At 36.0% G+C, this 16,019-nt stretch overlaps 1 protein-coding gene across 1 annotated transcript in view; it reads left to right on the forward strand.

Moving 5' to 3' along the window:
• The window catches only part of LOC122795779 (endoplasmic reticulum aminopeptidase 2-like), a 1,481,589-nt gene that overhangs the window by 269,265 nt on the left and 1,196,305 nt on the right, over window positions 1-16,019 (forward strand). The window lies entirely within an intron of this gene.

Genomic DNA, 16,019 nt, shown 5'->3' on the forward strand with positions numbered 1-16,019 from the left:
ACAAGAATGATGTAATCTGAGATGACCCAGCAGAAATGTTTGATAGTAACTTAAGAACTGTCTCAGAGGAAAAAGTCTGTGCATTTTGTATCTTGTGTTGGATCTGACAACATCCTCTCACCAGCACTTGTCCTTTGTTCTGTAAGTAAGACTTAGATCATAGTATTTATCTTAGAGATAGATATGAATATAGCAAGATTAGTCTAGATTTTGTCTGTATTTATGTGAGACTGTCCTGCAATGTTGTTTTAAAATATTTCCTGTGATTCTGAACTCTGCTGTCACTGTGTTGAGTTAATGAGTATTGTCTTGTGCTTTTATTTATTATTAAATATATTTAAACCTTTTAATTGTAGCTGGTTGTGTTAGTGATATTTACGCTCTTAGGGTACTTGCATATGTATTTGGTGATACTGTACAGGCCACTCTTGAATAGCCTTAAAAGTTGTGGTCACACTTACCATTTGGATAACAGTAGCATTACACAGTGGAATTGGTCGTCCTTTGTAAGGGCATTGTAGTAGCCGATAAGTAGTGGTTGATGGCAGTGATTTCTACCTTATAGTCTGGGCAGAAGGGGGCATAGCTAGTGAACCTGTGCCAGCCTTCTCCAGGAGTGTTTGTATATATATCAAATCTCAAAATGTGTGTGTGTGTTTCAGCTACTTGGGCAGGGACATGAAGCACTGGTTGGACAGAGAGGGTGCTAGAGGTTTTAGCTTGACCACTCGGCTGAGATCTTGACCCTATAGCTGTGCCAGTGGGGAGTCTTATTGGGAATTTGGAGATAGAGGGAGAAACCAGCCCCAGACTGACTGTGATCTCTGTGTGCTCTTAAGGGAAATTGTACTTTACTGTGTGTGTGTATTTGTCATCCTCCTAATGTGCACGTCCCTCGCTGGTGTTAGTGGTGAGGACTGAGGCTTCTTGATTACTGGGCCAGGACAGAGGTGTTGCAGCAAGCATCCTAAACCTTCGGACTTTGTTGCATACTTGGGAGCCATATATATGTCCTCCCATTGTTCCCTTCTAAATTGCTTAGCCACACTTTCTTCCCAATTTTTTCTAACCTTGTCTGATTGATTCCTATAGTTATTGTGCAATATCGTATATATCCTACTAATTATCCCTTTTTCAACAGCAGCTTCTATACTAGACTCAACTAAACTCAACCAGAACAGGTCTTTAACTTAGGATTCCCTTACCCCTTTCTTTTTGCCTGTACTCTGATATCAATCCCTGATAGGGAAGGCAGTCTCCAACCTGCAATCCATATGTCTTCTTGGCCTCAACCCATTCTGTTATGTTTTCCTCTCTAGTTATTTGCTCCCACTGCCTTGGTTTCTTTTCCAGTTTCTCCAGCAAGTTCTAGCCCCTCTTGCCTATTCTCTGTACCCCTACTTGCAGTCATCCCTATCAGCAAAATTTCCTTTCTCCATTCTCATGTTGGCTTAGTTCTCAGAATACTTTCTTCTACTTTGAGTATAATATTCTGTATGGCTGTTTTATCCTTTTTAACGATCTTTATCCAGAATCACATTATCTCCTTGTTTCTTGAATTTCCTCCCTGCTTCATCATTATCTCTTTCTACTCTGAATTACAACCTTCTGCTTGTGTGATATATATATATATATATATATATATATATATATATATATATATATATATATATATATATATATATATCTATATGAACCTTACTTGTGTAGATCTAAAATATCCCTTCAGATCGAGTAATCTTAAACCATGTCTTTTCTGTTGGAAGGATCAGCTTATCCCACTTAACTCTTGTCCTCTTCCTCCTCCCATTTAAATTACTTCAACTTTGTTATTGTCCAGAACGTCTCTTCTGCATGATAAAAGTATACCTGAATTGTATGTAAAACTAAAGGGACTAAAAGCATTTTCACTGTTTGTACCATGCTATCCCCTTCCATAAATTAGAGCTTACAGTTTCTCAGTTTTTATATTATCTTTTGTTTAGTCTCTTCCCACATGTCCTTGGCTGTTATAACAGAAGCCTTTTTAATCCGTACTCCCAAATATTGCATCTTATTGTGTCCCCATAAATATGGGTATTGATGAACCATTTCATGTCGGTACATAGTGTATGACTATAGCCTTTGTTCTATCTTCATTAATTTTATAACCTGAAAAGACTTGAATCTGTCTCATAATGTTCCACGGCACTGAGATGTCCTGTTTTGGATTTATTAGGTACAAAATATTATCATCTGCAAATAAAGCCAACTTTTCTTGATTACCATACCAGTTATATCCTTCCATTTTTCAGTCCCTTATATTCTTTGCCAGTGACTGAATATAAAGCAGATAACAAAGGGGAAAGAGGATACCTCTGCCACATTCCTCTGTCTAAACACAGCTTATCTTAGAGGAACTCTCCCACTTTAATTCTTGCTTCCAATCTTTTATTCAGCCTCCTAATTAACCTTATTGTTGTATCAGGGAAGGCAAATGCTTCCATTGCCCAACTCATAAAATTCCATATTCCTCTATCAAATGTTTTCTCGTTATCAGGACCTATCCACAACAGCAGCTTTTTCCTACAATATGCTTCCTTCTGAATCATTTTATTATTGTTGTCAAATATTTGCCTTCCCTCCACAAACCACATTGATCCATGTCTGTCAATTTTGGCAACACCTTTGACATTCTTTTTGCTAGTATACACATACACACTTTATAATCATGATGTACAATTGAAATGTGCCTTTATGAAGCTGGGTCTTACGGGTCTTTACCATCTTAAGGTATTATAGCTACCACAGCTTTCTTTCAAGATGTTGGTTCTTTCTCTCTTTTAAAATGTTGTTAAACAAAACCTTCCAGATCTTTAGCACTTTCTTCCCTCCTAACTTTCAAACTTCCACAGGAATACCATCTGTTCCTGGAGACCTTTCCTGAATATTTATTATAAATCACTATTTTTATCTTATCTCCTTCAACAGTAACTGTTAGTAGTTGTGCCTCATCTACCTCTAACCTTGGCATAATTATGTCTTCCATAAATTTTTCCATTTGGCTCTTTCTTAATTTCCACGTTTCTCTGCTTTATATAGATTTTAACAAAAATTCTGAAATATCTGTAATACTTCTACAGGCTCTCTGGTTATTTTTCTTGTTATAGGCTGCCAAAGTCCAGTGACAACCCTTTCCACCTTCTGTTGCCTAAGTCGTTGTGCTAAAAGCTTTTGTGCTCTGGAGTTATTATCAAATAGTTACTCAACAACAATCTTGCTAAACTCATGAATATTATCCAGATAGTCCCTTACCTTCTCTTATGTAAATGTTCTGTGAGTGCCTACTACTGAATTCACATCTTCCATACCAAATAGTTTACAAATTTCTTCAGAAATCTACCCTCTTTTGTTGTATTTTCCTTTCTAATTCCCCAGATACATCAGGACTGTTGCAGATCAAGTTTCAGTCCCCACCTATAAGTAATGTTCCTTGCTGAAAGCTGATTAATTCCCCCAAATTTTCTTAAGCTCCATAATAGCAGTCTTTTGTGGAATATAAATACATGACAGCATCCCCTATTGCCAATAGCCCATTACTGACACAAATCTACCATAATTATCTTTTTATCCTCTTTGATCACCATTGGTGCTCTTCATTTCCATTGTTCTTGATATTCTGTTGAATATTGTTCTTGAAATTCTTTCTTTATCAAATCTGCATGCTCATTTCTTTCCAAATTTGTCTTCTGCAGTATTGCTATTTGCTTTCTGCATTTTTAACATAATTCAGTACTCTTTCCTTTTTTGTCTATATTTGTAAAGCCATTTATGTTCCCAAATAATACAGATAGTATAGCCATTATGATAAGAAGTTATTGTTCCCTCCTGTTAAGCATGACAGTTTTTTGAATGTGTTTCCAAATTTGGTATTACATGCACACGCTAATGTTTGGCAGGCTGATCTTTTAATCAGTTGTTTCTTGTCAGCTCCAATTGAACCTGTGTCACATTTTTCAATACTTTTTGTTTTAATGAAAACCCTCAAAAAAAAAAAAAAAATATATATATATATATATATATATATATATATATATATATATATATATATACATAATTTTTCAGAACACCCCCCACAACCTATTAGCTTTCGAAAACACAGAAACTATATACATATTCAGAAAATGAAGTTTACCCCCCCCCCGATAGGAACAATTGCCCTAAATCTAGAGCTTCACTCAAAGGTATTACCTGACCTAAAATTTAGGTTACACATGCCAAAGCACATTTTACAGCCTGTGCTTCCAATTACACTGACCAGTGTCTATTCTTTTCTTATCAGTTTTCTCCTCCCAGATGTAAAAAAAAAAAATTGTATACTTTCAAAAAACAATAACATTTAGCCCTAAGAAAAAGTGTACTGGCTATCTTTAAATAAAACTAAATTATACACTATCCTGTTAAATGCATTAAAGTATTAAGGCTGCCAGGCAAGTTGGTATTTTTTATTCACTTTCAATAATTTCAAACCTTTTAACCGAACTCCTTGGCCTAGTATTTTTAAATTTTGCATTTCCCTCAGCAAAGAATGCTCAGAACTCTCAAGATTAATTGCTTGCGGGTGTAGACAGCTCATCTCCATGAAAACGTAGGCAGCAAGGAGAGAAAGAAAAAAAAAGCAGGTAAAAACTATGCATATGCAGGAAGGAATCTTTGTCAAATTCATTCAGCACACAACAGAATGTATAACTGCTTTTAGCTGCAGAATTCCTGACTCCCACTGAGCATTTGCTAATGGAGAAATACATGTTAATATTGCATATGCAAGAAACAGCACTTCTCGTGGCTTTTCATCATTTTGTCTTATTTTTCAAGAGTATTTGCTTAGAAAAACATTTGTTTATAAATTAAGCAAAGAGCATTAATCAAGGCATTCACCTTTGTAGTAATAAGGGAAAATATCTCAGCTCAATATATATATAATAAATGCCTTTTGCACCCCGCACTCCACCCCAGAAACCCAAGATCACAGCATATTAATGTAAACTTGCCTTTTTCTAGCCTTTATTCTCTTATTACATTATAAAGCCTTTATTTCTTACAACTAAAAAAGTATTTGTTTACTTTAATATCTTTGACATACAACAGTCACTGAAAGTATCCCCCCCCTCCACCCCAACATTTAAAATGCCCCTGACTACATAGTACACAAAACGGCTTTAGTACATAACGTGCAGTTTATTTATTTTTATTTATTTACAAGGATGGTCCGACTGGCCAAAAGCCCATTTTCAGCGGAGGCCCAGGGAGAAAAGCTCCATAGAATGGTTACAAAGTTTTATAGGCACAAGAGTAGATACAAACACACAGTTACAGATTAAAATAGAGACTAGAGTGGATACACATGTAATTGTTAAATATTCAATTTCAGTGATTGTGAATGCAAAGATTTAGAGGTGGGATAGTAATAATTATACACATAGAGCACAGTCTATAAGGTGAACATTCAGTCTCAGTAGTATAGTATTTCTGAGTTTTAGAGGTTCTATAGAATAATTTTATGTCAAACATAGATCACAATCTATAGACTACCAGTAGAAGTATGTTCAAGTTTTTATTAGAAGTAGAATGAGGAAGAGGCAGGAGGGAGGTGAAAGGAGTAAGGTGGATATTGGTGTATATATACAAGGGAAGTGGCGATTGGCAGAGGCTAGAAAAATGAGTTGATGGGCTTTGGGAGGTATTAGCCAAGACTGATACGTGTGCGGATTCAATTGTTATTGAGGTAGTCTTTTAGGAGTTTTTTAAATTGTGATGGATTGGCATTGGCTATGATATGTTGAGGAATGGTATTCCATATTTTGCAGATGGAATTGGAATAGAGGTAGTCTCCAGTTTTATTGTTGCTTTTGGAGACCTGTAGTAGTGTTTTATGAGATGATCGGAGTAGTTGTGTGGTAGAATAATGTTGAAGCATTAGTTGAAGGGCAAGGGTTTTCTCAGGTTGGTGTACTATTCTGTGGGTGGAGATGAGTTTAGTGTAGGTTAAGTGATGGGGTAGTTCTAACCATTTTAGTTGCTGTAGAGCAGTACAGTGGTGGGACCCATGTGGAGCATTGGTAACTAATTGTGTTATTTTATTGTAGCAGTTAGTAGGTCAGTTTTGTTTAGGTTTGTGAAGACAGGAAGGGCATCTAGGAGGATGGAGAGGGTTCTAGCTAAATCCTATCTGGTGTGGTTAGTAAGGAAAGGCTTGATTCTATATAGAAAGCCCAGTTTAATATGAGTTTCCTTGATGGATGGAGAGAGTTCTAGCTATATCCTATCTGGTGTGGTTAGTAAGGAAAGGCTTGATTCTATATAGAAAGCCCAGTTTAATATGAGTTTCCTTGATGGAATGTGATAGGTGTAAGTAAAGTTGTTTGTGAATACATTTTTCTAGTATTTTGGAAAGGATGGTAGGATGGTAATGGGCCTGTAATTATATCATGAAATATTTTATACAAGTACTATTAAGAACAAAAATTGTTTTACTTACAGTTACTTTTTCCCCTTTTAATATTCTCCTGAACATTAATGACATAAAGTGGGGTATATACTTTACAGAAATGAAAAAAAAAAACAATTGCCAGCACAAATAGCAGCATAACAGTCATTTATTCACTTAAATATTGCAATAAGTGAAAAAACAGAATACCGGTTTTGGCAACGCCTTCTTCAGTGCTGCTTAAATAACATATACACACACACACACACACACACACACACACACACACACACACACACACACACACACACCCTTCATCCTTTTATACATAAACCCACTCCAATAAAACAATTAATACACATCATTTAAGCCAGGAGGAAAGAATGCCCCTAATTTAATTATCCAGTTACGTTCTTTTTTATCCAACAAAGTATACCACCCCATTTTATTACAACTACTTATACATATACGATCAGTTACAGTAAACCTATACTTAGCTGTAGAATGCAAAGTCACATGTTTATACAAAGCATTTGACATACGTTTATTTCTAACATCACTCGAATGTTCATATATCTGAGACTTAATTGTCTTGAAGTTTGCCCCACATAGAATGCCTTACAAGAACATTCTACCAAATGTATTACCCATTCTGAAACACAACTGGCAGAACAGCAAATGTCAAAAACACAAGGGGTGTTAGCAGATGAAAATTCTTTAGTTTTAACCACAAATTTACATGCAGAGCACAAGGGAAACACCCAACCAATGACTTACCTTCCAGGGGCAATTATTTACTGCCACCCTTGCAGGTGTTCCTTTTATAATGATTCAAATGGTTTCCTATAATTTTTCCCTCCCGATAGGTAAATCTACATCTTTGTGGTAACATTTGTGCCAACCTATTATCTAACATAAGGGTCCCCCAATGTTGATGTACCATTTCACAAAACAATTTTGTATTACTACCAAAACTAGTAACCAAACGGACCGATGTATCACACTTTTGCTGAACATCATATGTTAGTAATGTATTCCTATCAACAGAATAAGCATAGTCCCAGGCCTGCTGTATAATAGCTGGTCTGTACCCCTTAGCACGAAACCTTTCTGTTAATTCCTCACCTTCTTTATGCATCTCATCATTGGATGAACAATTCCTTCTGACCCTAAGAAACTGAGACTTGGGGATATTATTAATAATGTATGAAGGATGGCAACTACTGGCTTCTAGTAAATAATTATAACTAAATTCCTTCCTAAATAAAGAAGTCTCAAGTGGTACCATCCACAGATTTAATCATTTTAACATCCAAAAATAAAATCTCAAGAAAATCATAATTAACTGTAAACCCCACTTGTTGTCATTCAAATACTGCACAAACTCATTCAGATGTACCATATCCAATTTTCATATTAATCAACAGTCATCTAAATAACGTCTCAATATATCGATTTCAAATATATAAATATTGTGACTGTTATCATGTATTAAAGTTCCTCTATATATCTTATAAAAAGGTCAGCATAAATGGGAGTGAAAGATGCCCCCATAGCCGTACCTTTTAATTGTAAAAAACAGTCACCATTAAAGTAGAAGATGTTTTTGGTTAACACATGCTTCGTTAAGCACAATAAAAATGTATTAAATACAGGGCTATATAGATTGACCCTATTTAACCAAAACTTAACCACCAATAACCCAGCCCAGTGAGGGATATTAGTATATAACGCCTTGATATCCAACGTACACATATACCAAGTTGCTTCAAGCTGCGTATCATTCACAATATTAAGAAACTATGTAGTATCCTGAATTTGGGCCTGTACGTGTGCTAATAAAGGTTTCAGATACTTAGCGAGGAAAACAGAAAGGGGTTCAGTCAATGAACCATGTCCCGAGATTGTGGGTCTACCAGGAGGGTGTAAAGCATTTTTATGTATTTTAGGAACATATAAAAGTGCTGAAGTAGGGAGTCAGAAACAGTGAGATGATATAATGTACTTTTGGTAATAATGTGCTCTTCTAAAGCCAAACGCAAAATGGCATCAATTTCCTTCTTGAATTGTAATGTAGGATCTAACACCATCTTCTGATAAAACTGTGAATCCATAAGTTGGTTAACAGCCTCCTGAATGCATGACTCATAATCCCAAAGTACCACTGTCAACATTTGTAATTACCACATCATGTTTCCCTTTCAAAGATTTCAAGGCATGACATTGTTCAACAGTAAAATTACCATTACAACTTTTCTTATAAGAAAAATTAAAGTGGAAATCTGTGAACATTTGTTGTTGAAGTATTAAAACATGTTTATTCATCAGTGGAGAAAAAGAAGAGGGTTTAAATACAAATTGTTTTTCAGTCATTGCAATATTCTCAAAATACAATAACAAATTCAGTTTCCCTCAAAACTGTAACACATCATTCAGTAATGTTTCCTCAGACACTGCATATGTTGGCACAAACCCCAATATTTTATTCAGCACCTCTAATTCAGCAGCAGTCAACTTAATAGGCAAAACATTAAAAGCAACCAATTCAGAATTTATTTTGGCATAATCAAATGCCTCCAATGTCCCTCCATCTCTTTGTATGCTTGCATCCAGCTATCCGGTTGTTTTTAAAGGGTATTTCTTTTTTGCCACAGGTGACTCACCCAAAACTTCAACATCAGTATCAATAGCAGAAGAAGATTCTTTCGCTGAAGATTCCAAGTGACTCTCATATTGTTTTAATATAGAGCTAGGTTTCTTTTTATTACTATATTGTTCTTTACTTGAACTCTGGTTTCCAGATGTCATATCACGAGCCCGAGCAAACTTAATTGTCTTACAAAGAGAAAAAGCTTTGCCCTGCATATAATCACCAGAGTCCCGTTTAAACTTTTTAATCTTTCTTGCCTGCAATTCTCGTTCATAAGAAGACACCACAGTGGAAAACAACTCAAATTGTTTAACATGGTCACCATGTCCTAAAAACGTTTTCGCTTGTTCCGCCTCCTGCATGACCTTCGTGAAGATTTTATTAACTTGACGTTCAAAAAAATGTCACTGATAATTGTACAAACATCATGGATGCTGTCTGTTGTGCTTTAGCCCATTCTTGCATTAGGACATCCTCAGATTCATGAACCATTTGGTGCACATACACTCTTAGGCCCGGAGGACAGTATTGTTTAAAATCATATGCTTTCAACAACTTCAAGTGCCATACACAAGCTCGCAATTTTTTAACCAAAGAAGTCAAACGCTCAAAAGCCACCACACAATTGGAAGCTGTTACTAAACCAGTACCTGAATAATCCGTTGTAGAAGAATCAAAAGTCTCAAAAATGCGTAAATCATCCTTGTCAGAAACCAGACCTGAGAGTACTGCTTGTAAATCCACATTCCGCATGTTCTCCATCCTAAACGACCAGTAAAAATGATATAATCCAATGGTCAAAGCTGCCAAATGAAAGGAGATGCCAGATAAGAAAGAGAGTTTGCAGCCAACAACACCAACAGCGTGCATGTCTCACAAACCAAAGCAGCACACAAGTACGGCAACAATTGTTACCACAAAGATGTAGATTTACCTATCGGAGGGGTAAAACTATAGTAAACCATTTGAATCATCAAAAAAGGAACGCCTATAAGGGTGGCAGTAAACAATTGTACCTGGAAGGTAAGCCATTGGTTGGGTGTTTCCCTTGTGGAAGCTGCTCTGCATGTAAATTTGTGGTTAAAACTAAAGAATTTTCATCCCCTTGTGTTTTGACATTCACTGTTTTGCCAACTGTGTTTCAGAATGGGTAATATATTTGGTAGAATGTTCTTGTAAGGCATTCTATATGGGGCAAACTTCAAGACAATTTAACTCTTGGATATGTGAACATTTGAGTGATGTTAGAAATAAACGTATGTCAAATGCTTTGTATAAACATGTGCCTTAGCATTCTACAGCTAAGTATAGGTTTACTGTAACTGATCGTATATGTATAAGTAGTTGTAATAAAATGGCCTCCTGGCTTAAATAATATCAAACCAATATAAAATATTGTCAATGCAGCCCAAAAGTCCAACTTGAGAAAAATGAAAATACTGTAAAATAAACCCAGTAGGATCACTACAGCTGTAGTTTCCATTTTTAATAAGAAATATTTAAAAGTAGTAAAAACAGACAAGCGCTTTCACGTAGAGAGCTACGCTTCATCAGATCCTTAAAACAATGATGCACACACACCAGCATATATACTAATATCCAACAAATCAAGATAAAGCAATTATAACAATTGAGAAATACATAATCAATCCAGTTTATCATCTGTTTTTCTTAAAGCATCATGCATCTAATTTTGGCTTAACACATATATAGTTATTAAGACCTGAATGAATGTGTGCCTGTAACCTTAAAATCCATTTGAGCTCAATTTGTTCCGAATAATTATTATTATCACATTCATTTCATGTCATTCAAGACCTCTCTTACAGTCTCTATGCCATTGGCAAAGATACTGAAGATCCTAGCTTTGTAGCTAGGTTATCTCCAAGCAAAATGAATAGGCAAAACAAGGACGAGAGGGTCCGTTTTATTACTAAGTATGCCAATGATAATAAGGTGATGTGCAATATAATAAAACACAATTGGCATCTTTTAACAGCAGATAGTGCTACTGCTAAGATCATAGGTCACACACCCAAGTTTACTTATAGGAACAACCAAAAGCTGAAACAATTACTTTGTAAAGAGAGACAAGTGAAACATGATCAATGGCAAAGGTTAGATACCTTTCCCTGTATGAACTGCAGGATATGTAATGTAATAAGTAAGATACAGTGTTATAGGCACCCTACTCTGAACTTTGAATTTAAACCCAGGTTTTATGCTTCTTGCAATACAATACATTTAGTATATTTAGCTAATTATAATGACTGTGAATGTTTTTATGTCGGCAAGACGCTGAAACATTTGAGGGACAGGATATATAAACATTTATATGATGTGAAAAACAAGAATATACCGAATGCTTTAGGAAAACACATCATAGAATTTACTACACATAGTTTTAGTTTTAGGTTGCTACAACCAGTATATAAAAACATAAGAGGGGGTGATAATAATAATTATTTGGAACAAATTGAGCTCAGATGGATTTTAAAGTTACAGGCACACATTCATCCAGGTCTTAATAACTATATATGTGTTAAGCCAGAATTAGATGCACGACGCTTTAAGAAAAACAGATGATAAATTGGATTGATTATGTATTTCTCAATTGTTATAATTGCCTTTATCTTGATTTATTGGATATTAGTATATATGCTGTTGTGTGTGTATCATTGTTTTAAGGATATGATGAAGCATAGCTCTCAACGTGAAAGCGCTTGTCTGTTTTTACTGCTTTTAAATATTTCTTATTAAAACTGGAAATTACAGCCCTAGTGGTCCTACTGGGTTTATTTTACAGGCTTAAATAATATGCATTAATTGTTTTATTGGAGGGGGTTTATGTATAAAAGGATGAAGGTGTGTATGTAATGCAACCAGCACTGAAGAAGGCTTTGCTGAAACCTCCTCTTCTTCTTTCGACTGCTCCCATTAGGGGTCGCCACAGCGGATCATCTGTTTCCATTTCTTCCTGTCCTCTGCATGCTGTTTTTTTTCACTTGTTGCAATATTTAAGTCAGTAAATGACTGTTACACTACTATTTGTGCTGGCTGTTGTTTTCTTCATTTGAGTTTTACTATATTGGCCGTGCAGGGTTGCCATGCTTATGTGCTGCTTTAGTTTGTGGTATATGCTTTACAGTCTACCCACATGTTTATTTATTTTTATTTTATTTTACATTTGTTTACCGGGAAAGTCTAACTGGACACAGGTCCATTTTCAGCGGAGGCCCGGGGAGAAAAGCTCCACATTACAATAGAATTACATGAGAGTAAAAAGAAGTAGAACACACATATGTATGGCATATATACAGATCAGGACAACATGCTAGTGATTAACAAACATACATATAGCGTATATGCACACAACAGGTTTAACAAAGTCAACAAAAGTCCACTCTTTCTCAGGCAGTTTTTCTTGTAAAGCCATATTTCACAAATGTGACTGATGCATTATTATCCCACATTTATCCACTGATTTTAGTGCTGCTGGCCTTCTTCCTATTCATCTCTGTCTCCTAAAGTCAGACTCTGGTTCAAATCCAATGTAATCTTGATTTTTCTAGTCAACTCCTGTGCTTTTTTCTGGTCTTTCAAGTAGTTTTCTTTGGAACATTGGAAAAGGTTTTACTGGGAAAGTCTCTCTGAGATTTACTGTCAGAAGAATGAGAAGCAGAGTCCACTTCTGTTTGATGGTTCACATTTTGATGGATAAACTTTTGTATTTCCTCATTAGTCTGTTCTGCATTATAAAATGTAATTGATCCTCCAGGGAAAAAAATATTCTAATGACGGGTGCAGCAGCTTGAATCTCACACCTGCCTCTCAACATTCCCTGATTACTGAGATGAGTGCTTCTCTGTGTGTACAGTGAGTAATGACAGTGGATATAAAAAGTGTACACGCCCCTATTAAAAAGGCCAGTTTTTTATGATATATAAAAATGAGACCACAATAAATCATTTAAAAACTTTTCCCACCTTTAATATAACATATAACCTGTACTATTCAATTGAAAAACAAACAAATTTGTTAGGGGAAAAATATAAAAAATAAAAAACGTACAATAAGCTGGTTGCATAAGTGTGCACACCCTTAAACTAATACTTTGTTGAAGCACATTTCAAGTTAATTACAGCATTCAGCCTTCTTGGATACACACCTGCCATCAATTAAAAAGTGCCTAATGGTTAAGGTGTTTGCCTTGCAAGCACAAGGGGCAGGGTTTGAGTCTCCCAAGGGATAATTGGCTAGGCTTAAAATGGCTTGCAAGGCCATTTAGCTTAGTACTAATCTATGAACCTATGATTAACCCTAAATAAAGTTCAGCTGTATTAGTAGAATTTTTCTGACATTTACTCAGTTGCCTGCTACAGCAAACGCCATGGTTTGCAGAGAGCTTACAAAGCATCAAAGGGATCTCATTGTTGAAAGGTGTCAGTCAGGAAAAGGGTAAAAAAAAAATTCCATAGCATTCGATATACCATGGAACACAGTGAAGACAGTCATCAAAAAGTAGAGAAAATATGGGACAGCAGTGATGTTGCAAAGAACTGGATGTCCCTCCAAAATTGATGAAAAGACGAGACGAAAACTGGTCAGGGAGGCTGCCAAGAGACCTACAGCAACATTGAAGGAGCTGCAGGAATTTCTGGCAAGTACTGGTTGTGTACTACATCTGACAATAATCTCCCGTATTCTCCATATTTCTGGGCTATAGGATAAGGTTGCATGACGGAAGCCTTTTCTTACACAGAAAAACATCCAGGCCTGGCTAAAATTTGCAAAACAATACACCAAGTCTCCCAAAAACTTGTGGGAAAATGTGTTATGGTCTGATGAGGCCAAGGTTGAACTCTTTGGTCACAATTCCAAAAGGTACATTTGGCGCAAAAACAACACTTTGCATCACCAAAAGAACACCATCTCCATGGTGAAGAATGGTGGTGGCAGTATCATGCTTTGGGGTTGCTCTTCTTCAGCTGGAACTGGGGCTTTAGTCAAGGTGGAGGCAATTATGAACAGTTCCAAATACCAGTCACTTTTGGCCCAAAACCTTCAGGGGTCTGATAGAAAGATGAAGAGGAATTTCACCTTTCACCACTACAATGACCCCAAGCGTGCATCCAGATCAAGAAAAGAATGGCTTCACCAGAAGAAAATTAAAGTTTTGGAATGGCCCAGCCAGAGCCCAGACCTAAATCCAATAGAAAATCTGTGGGGTGATCCGAAGAGGGCTGTGCACAAGAGATGTCCTCACAATCTGCAGATCTAGAGCACTTTTACAAGGAGGAGTGGGCAAATATTGCTGAGACAAGATGTGCCATGCTGATAGACTCCTACCCAAGAAGACTGAATGCTGTAATTAAATCAGAAGGTGCTTCAACAAAGTATTAGTTTAAAGGTGTGTACACTTATGTAACCAGCTTATTGTACATTTTTTATTTTTTATATTTTTTCCCATAACAGATTTGTTTGTTTTTCAATTGAATTGTACAGGTTATAGGTCACATTAAAGGTTGAAAAAGTTTTGAAATGATTTATTATAGTCTCATTTTTATATTACAAAAACCTGGCATTTTAACAGGGGTGTGTACACTTTTTATATCCACTGTATTTTCCACAAACGTTCTGCTGTCTCCAATTTTTTATTATCTTTCCATACTGCCACAATTTTGTCAATATCAACTCTTTCTGGTGGTATGAGTTCATCTTTACTAATACAGATCTTGCCTGCTTTTTCATAGCTGTATTTGGAGCATGCACTTGATGTGGCCTTTCAGTTAACAAATCCTGCTGTGGAATACCAGTACAGTTGATTTTTTGTGCTTTCAAAAAATAATACCATCTGTTTTTCCAGTTTTTCTGGTACAGCAGAAAATCTCAGATGTTCTGTGTGTGATCTGTCTTCTTACCCTACCATTTTTGAAACAGCTCTTCCCAAGAAGTCTCATACTCAGCCAGCCTTTTCTTCATTTCAGCCTCTGATTTTTTCAGTTTTATCAATTTATCTGAATAGCTAGTTAAAGCTTTTTCTGTTTTTCCAACCTTGTGTTACTACCTCTGAGCACATTTGATTTATTTTTTCTTCTAAATTACTGGAAGCCATCTCTTATACCAAAGCTGGAGCTTGAACTGCTTTTTTGCTGAACAGCTGCAGGATTCTTTCCGTTCAGTGTTTTCTTTTCACCTTTTCTAGTTGATTTTCTTTCAGGTTCTCTAAATATCTTCTTTGCTAGCATTCGTACCACTGTACTTACTAGCTAGTAACTGAATTTTACTCAGGCTGGCAGAATTACTAGCTCTTAATTCTCAGTTTCTTTTTTCAGCTAGAGCAGCTAAAATTAAGCTATTGATCAGTGTGCAGCCACCTTCAAATTTCATTTTATAATGTATTTATGTTATGTAGTCTTGAATGGTTCAAGTAAAAGTTGGACTCATTGTTTCTGAGAAGCCTAAAAATACATATTTTAATTGAGATGCAGCAGTGGTGTATTCCTGGCCATATCATGTACATATGCATTGTTAAAAGGATACTGTCACTGCTTCCTTGGAGATACCAAGGGCAGCTGCGGCCGCGGCTGATGGGTGTAGGCAGGAACAGATAACTAGACTGCATACACCTTTCAGTGACATAATACAGAGAGTGAATGTGTGATAATAGTATCTGCAAATTATAGAGTTACATGTACTGTATATATGTTGGCAAATATGCAAAATTAAGTGATGAGGTATTGTGAAAACTAGTATGACTACCTAGAGATGATAGAGCTTTACTGATTATGTAAATTTATTATCTGCAAAAATGAAAAAGCTTTCTGGTTTCATTTTGATATAATTCATGCCCTGTTATGACTCATTTCTAGTGCAAACTAGGAGTGTGTTGCACACAAATAT

The sequence above is a fragment of the Protopterus annectens genome, chromosome 2.part2 (genome assembly GCF_019279795.1).
Source record: "Protopterus annectens isolate FY-2018-M chromosome 2.part2, PAN1.0, whole genome shotgun sequence".
Taxonomy (NCBI): Eukaryota; Metazoa; Chordata; order Ceratodontiformes; family Protopteridae; genus Protopterus; species Protopterus annectens.